Source organism: Helianthus annuus, chromosome 16 (genome assembly GCF_002127325.2).
Source record: "Helianthus annuus cultivar XRQ/B chromosome 16, HanXRQr2.0-SUNRISE, whole genome shotgun sequence".
Lineage (NCBI taxonomy): Eukaryota > Viridiplantae > Streptophyta > Magnoliopsida > Asterales > Asteraceae > Helianthus > Helianthus annuus.
In genome coordinates, this window is record NC_035448.2 from 198,894,991 (window position 1) to 198,902,097 (window position 7,107).

The 7,107-nt window shown below is 29.3% G+C and overlaps 1 long non-coding RNA gene across 1 annotated transcript; it reads right to left on the reverse strand.

Moving 5' to 3' along the window:
• Nucleotides 1-5,733: 5,733 nt before the first annotated feature.
• On the reverse strand, nt 5,734-6,566 carry LOC118488045. The gene is made up of 2 exons (XR_004883410.1): nt 6,392-6,566; nt 5,734-5,962 (listed from the first exon to the last, which is right to left on the reverse strand). It is a non-coding gene; the product is annotated as an uncharacterized LOC118488045 (long non-coding RNA).
• Nucleotides 6,567-7,107: the final 541 nt, after the last annotated feature.

The following is a 7,107-nucleotide window of genomic DNA, read 5'->3' on the forward strand; positions in this document are numbered from 1 at the left end:
AACTTAACAAATTTGTAAAAAGCTCAATTCTTAATTCTTAAGCCCAAATTTTAAACCCAATTAAGAAAATAATAAGGATGAGGTGCTAAAACTTAAACAACGATTTGGGTTTCCCACTCCCATCGACATCAGCAACATCGCAGAACAAGGCACTTGGGATTGGGGGGGTTTCAATCATTATTATCAATGATTGGGTTTCCATTCTTGCAATATTTCGTATTCAGAACCAGAAGCTACACCAAAATCCAACACAAATTTGTCGTATTGTGGTTTTTTATATATTTTAGATGAGTTTATATTATTGGGAGGGGGCCCAAATTTTTTGTCTCGCACGAGGTCCAAAAGTTTTTTTTTTTATCATTTTCGGAGACAACCCTTACGTTAGTATGTGGTTTTTCTAATCTCTACGCTCATCCAGTGTTATCTGCCACAGGGCCGACTTGGGCTAGGTGCAAGGTGGGCCACTACACAGGCCAAAAATGAAAGGGGGCCCGTAAGTTAAAAAAAAAATATATATATATATATAATAAATCTATAGCGAACCCATAAATAGAATTAGATGTAAACCTATTTACAAGAAATAGTCACAGTTTAGTGGAAAGGCCTCTTGTTTTCATACAAATGGTATTTGGTTCGAGGCCTCTCTAGTAATTTTTTATCAGTTTTATTCACGGTTTTTAAGGTTTGAGAAGAAGAGACGGGAGTTTTAGGTTGTCATTAAAAAAAGAAGGCGAGGGCTTACATTTAAACTACACTAGCTGAACTTGTCTTTCAAGGTGTTGGGCTTTTTAATGTTGAGCCACTTTATTACAACAACAATAATAAACCCAGGTTCTTCTATGAAATAATATATATATATATATATATATATATAGGGTAAGGCTAGATAGAAAACCCTATCTATATAAAAAACCCTAGAAAACCCAACCTCCCGACATTTTTTTTTTGAAAAAAATAACACATGTAATATACATGTTTTTAAGAGTTTTGGGCCAAAAAAATCAAAAAAGCGCCGAAGGGATAATTTAAAAAAAAATTTCAGCAACTTTCAGCATTTTTGTCTAACACATGTTAGGCACTGAATTTTCTTTATTTTTTTTTTAAAATCCCTTCGGCGCTTTTTTGTTTTTTTTTTTGGCCCAAAACACTCTAAAACATGTATATTACATGTGTAATTTTTTTCAAAAAAAAAGAATGTCGGGAGGTTGGGTAAAAATGGGGGGAGATTTGGGTTTCCAGAGTTTTCTAAGAATTTTAGGGTTTTTTGACTAGCATTACCCTATATATATATATATATATAGGGGAAGGTTCATTTGAGAATAAATTTAATGTGAGAAGAAAAAGAAGAAAGATCATATTAGTAAAATGCTATTTCATTTATTACTCATATAATTAATTTTTCTCTCTTTAATTAATTAGTTAACTAATCATTAATTTTCCGACATATAGTCTACAAAACCTACACATATCAAAATTTTCCTACATATACCCTACACATTATAGAATTTTATCCTACACAGTCGAAATTTATCTTACACACATCGAAATATATCCTACACAACTCGTAATTTATCCTACACAACTAGTAATTTATTCTACACTTTAAATTAAGTTTTTTTTTTAATTTGAAAAAAGTATATATTTTGAAAAGGAGTTACAAATTTAATTTAACTAGTTATTAAAGGGGAAGAATACAAATTAATGATTTATGTAAGTTTACCAATATATCCTTATATTAAAATTAAATACAAATATTAAATGAAGTAAAATAAAGCATTCTTATTGGTTGAAACTTCTTCTTTTTTCTTCTTACAAAAAAATTCTTCTCATTTGAACCTTCCAATATATATATATATATATATATATATATATATATATATATATATATATATATATATATATATATATATATATATATATATATATATATATATAGGGGGCTGCTAGAATGAGAACCACCCCGAGTTGTAAGAACCGCGAGAACTACACCCCACGGAGCGCGTTCGCCATGATTTTTTTTTACAAGTAGATGTGTGTATTATAAACACAGCCGTAAAAAATCATGGCGAACGGCGCTCCGTGGGGTGTAGTTTTTTACACCACAAGTTTGGTGTTTTTTAATTTTTTTTCTTTTTTCTTTTTTTTTCACCAAACTTGTGGTGTAAAAAACTACACCCCACGGAGCGCCGTTCGCCATGATTTTTTACGGCTGTGTTTATAATATACACATCTACTTGTAAAAAAAAATCATGGCGAACGGCGCTCCGTGGGGTGTAGTTCTCGCGGTTCTTACAACTCGGGGTGGTTCTCATTCTAGCGGCTCCCTCTATATATATATATATATATATATATATATATATATAATAAAAAGTTGGTGTTACTGTTGGACCGAAGTGTTTTCAAAGAGTTTTCTTATTTGGGTTTAGTCTCTGTTTACAAAACAAGTTACCTATTTGGGTTTAGTTTGTGTTTTAAATATTTTTAAATCGGTCGTGATTTGTGGCAACAAATTTTTTAGTCAAAATTAGTTGGGCTTGTTGGTTACTTCTATTATTCAAAGCTCAAGTGAACACTGATGCAATTTTGGCTGTGGGACGTGAGTAATTAAAGTACATCTGGGTTCACCTCTAATATGTGATTGACAGATCGATGAGTCTATCTATGTGATTGATGTTACATTATAGGACCTGTAGAGCCCGACTTTTTTTTTATCTTGCCCATGACTCAAGAATTTTTCAATATTTTCGGAGACGAACCTGATCTGCCACAATAATCCATTTCACTTATCATCATGACTGTTGATCTGGACATTACTAGTAACAAATAAAGGTTGTGTTAAATACACCCAAAAGTCAACTTTTCTTTTACTTTTTTTCCACAAGTCAACTTTTCAAGTTTCCATAAACTAATAATGTACCCACAAGTCAACTAATAATTTCTTTTTTCCATAAACTTCTTTTAATATCTTACAGTTATATTTTTAACAAAACCTTTATTCAAATGTAGATTAAAGAATATATACATCGGAACCGTGTATTCAAATTTTTTAATACATTACATTATACTTTAGAATAGTGAAATTATAAATAGTATCAATTAAAAAAGAACAAAATGTGTGTTAGATTTATAAAATATATATTTGTGATTTACTATTTATATATTACTAATCACAATTCGATTTCAAAAAAAAAAAAAAAAAAAAAACAAACTTGTATTGATAGGTAGATAAAATAAGCGAGCCATAACTGTATACCTGTAATATTAAAAAAAGTTCTAGATTACTATAAGAGAAACACACAATATGTATAAAATTAGTTACAATAATATGATAAAAAAAGTTTGAAAGTTAAAAAAAAAAGCAATTAAAAAAAAAACTACTATATTTGCAATCGGATGACCAGATGATTGACTTATTAATCATTTTGTCAAAATGCTTTGTTTTAGTACTATTAATATTAATAATGTTTACACGATTACTTTTTTTTATTAGAGACCCGTTATTTATTTATTTATGATGAACTTTTTTATTTTCGTGTTTATAATAAAGTGTCTTGATTATTTATTTATTAATATTGATATTAATACTAATAATAGTATAACAAAATATAAAAAAGTAACAAAAGTATTATAAAATAAAATAAGATAAAAAACATAATTATTACTTTTGATTTTATAATAAAATATAATTATTACTTTTAACTTTTAATAAGAGCATCCACAATAAGTGAATATTTTGGTGTTTTTAGGGAGAGAGAAAATGATGTGGAGGAGAGAGGGTGTGAGGTGGAGGAGAGATGGTGTGAAGATGTTTGTGAGAAAAAAATGAGAAAAAATGGATGGGTGTGAGTTATGTGAGTGTAGAGAGGAAAGAGAAGAGAGAGAATAAATGTGTTTGTGAGAGGGGCAAGTGAGAGAAAGAAGATAATTGATTGGGCATGTGCCAACTAGGCACCCTAAAAAATGAGAAAAAATACCCCTTATTGGGGATGCTCTAAGGGGTGTGATAAATATACCCAAGATAAAGATTAATATACCCAAAAGTTAAATTTAGTAATGATTAACTACTTTATTATATTATTTTATTATAAAGTTAAAAGTAATAATTATGTTTTATTATAAAGTCAAAAGTAATAATAATGTTTTTTATCTTATTTTATTTTATAATACTTTTGTTATTTTTTTATATTTTGTTATATTATTATTAGTATTAATATCAATATTAATAAATAAATAATCAAGACACTTTATTATAAATACGAAAGTGAAAAAGTTAATCATAAATAAATAACGAGTCTCTAATAAAACAGTAAACGTGCAAACATTAAAACAATTAATCACCTAGATCGACAAAACCACTTTCACGACGATAAAGTTGCGTATATAATTCTAGACGCCACCTATACATGGTCTCCCATCCAGCCGCAGACATGTTAATGTTGTGAAAATTCCAATAAGGCGTGATTGTAGGCATTGGATACCCTCCTTGTAATTCCACTATGACATAATGGTTCTCGTCATTTACTAGGCAATTGTAAGAGCTATGTGATGTTGAATCTCTTCCGGACCACTCCAAAACGGGAAAATAGTGAAACTGCCTAACATGCTTAAAGAATGGACGATTACACCAAACTTATTGGCAATAAGAAAGAACATCTGCTTCAGGCATTTTCATCCAGTGTTCTTCTGGACAAGGAAAAAGAAGGTATTGAATGTTACGAGCATGTGAACTGGTCCATTGGAAAAATAATATTTGGCAATCAGAAATACGTATTATCATTTTATAGATACTTGTATCACAGAAACAATATAGTAGTTGATAGTCCAAGAGTTTCGTAACATAAATAAATATATTATTATTATTATTATTTAAATTTGAATTTTGCATTTAGATAACATGTTTTATGTATATATAAAACTTTTTCATCATACGTATTTTATAAAAAAAAACTTAAAAGTGTATTTTTTATTCAGAAAAGTTCATTTCTTATTTTTTTGGAACATGTTTTTATTTATAAGTAAAAAATGTATTTAGTTTTCTTTACCTAAAAAAATCTAGGGGGGAAACATGATAAAATTTAATATATTTTTTTTGAAAAAGGGGTATATAAAGTAATAAAAGGAGGGTATATTTCATACAATAAAGTTAGGAGTGAGAAAATGATATCTATTTATTGCATTGTGTTATATTCAATAAAGTTAGGAGTTAGAAAATAATATATAAAAAAGTTGACTTGTGGGTACATTTATCACACCCTCAAATAAAATATCATAAAAAATGGTTCATTTAGTATGTGCTTATCCAACAAAAGTCAAAAAGATTATGAACCATTGTGTAGACTCATGGTTATTACGGCTGTACTAATTTAATATCCACCTTATTTATAATCCTCTAAAAGTTTATGCGTAACGAACATACTTTACAAAATAAAACTGATTTCGAAAATTAAAGAATCATGCAACAAACATTAGTACATATACTTTACAAAATAAAAGTGTTTTCGAAAATTAATGAATCATGCAACAAACATTAGTACATGAAATATATAACTATGGACAGTAACGAAACATCCACAATATACGTTATTGAAACACTCTCTAACTTCATGCTCGAAAAGTTACAACATGACACATAACTTAATCACCAAAATTTAAAATTTAGACATGACCCGTTCGTATTTTGAATAATTTCCCTGTTTACGATTTATCAAAATACTCAAATAACGACACTTTCCGTAAAACATAAGAAAGACCATAACATTTCAAACTACCGTTCAAAACATCAAGTTTAAGGTACTTAAAATATTCACAATCATCTAGTTAAAGTTTAAAAACTTCAAACACAACTAACTTTAACAAAAGCTTTTAACTATTAAAGATTCTACAAAAGTTGCGGAAGCGCATCAAGGGTGATCAAGGTGTGTTCGTATCCGAGCGAGGCATGACATTTATGCTTGAGTTTTACCTACATTCATTCAACAAAATACATTAGCGTAGTATACGTAGATCAACTATTCATAATATTTAACTTGGTGAACTATTAATCACAATTTTATTCTTGTTACATACATAGCTAGTTTATTCTGTCACAATCCGTTTTCACGGATCATCAAGATAACATACCAATCATTCTTATTTCAATTTTTCCAATTCATTCTAGTCGGATAGACATAACTATTTCTCATTCACTTCCTTTAACCCGTTTAGCACGGATTAATAAGAGAATTTCCACTTAATTCATTCTCATTCGAATCCGAACTGGCTCATTTACTACGGACCAATACGAATTCCTACTTTCGCATCCTCATTTGATACAATGGCTTTAATTTGATTACCAATTATGGAAGGAATAAATCACTAGACTTATGACTAAACATGTAAGTAATGAACTTACCTTGATCTTGAGCCTTTGCTTGTGAACCGGAACTAGCTCCTTCTTCTTTCAATCCTACACGTAATCATTCTTATTTAGATCATAGTCCTTACATCCGAAACAATACTTTCAAGTATCAATGCTAACCCATATAACAATTGACAATACATTAATTTCATCATTCACAACCACTCATTCATAATTTATTCAAGGCTACTTAGATTTTCATTGAGGCATTTCATCAAACACATAGCGTGCGTACAACTTATCAAGCCTTATGTACATGTATCCTATGCATAAATCCACTAGGATGCAACATAATTCACATAATCAACCATTCTTGCTCAAATATTCATCCTACACAATACAATCTATCAATATTCTATCAATTATACAACTATACCTGACTTGTGGGTAAAAGTAGAAAAACTTTGACTTTTTGGGTGTATTTAACAATACCCTTAACGGAAATACGGAATGACATAAAGGAGAAAAGAAAACTGCAAAGACCAAGTCCGTAACATGTTTTAAGGTTTACAAAAAGACGAAAACATCATCATGTGCAAGACCTGTGATAAAAATTAATGGTACGATGCTGTAAATATTCAAGTTCAAACCAAAACTACAAAACATAACTTCTCCTTACTGTGGTTTAATATAAGTAGACCTGAGAAAATAAGTGAATCCATTTTGGGTTTTTATGGGTATTTTAAATTTAAGATAGGTTAAGATGGACC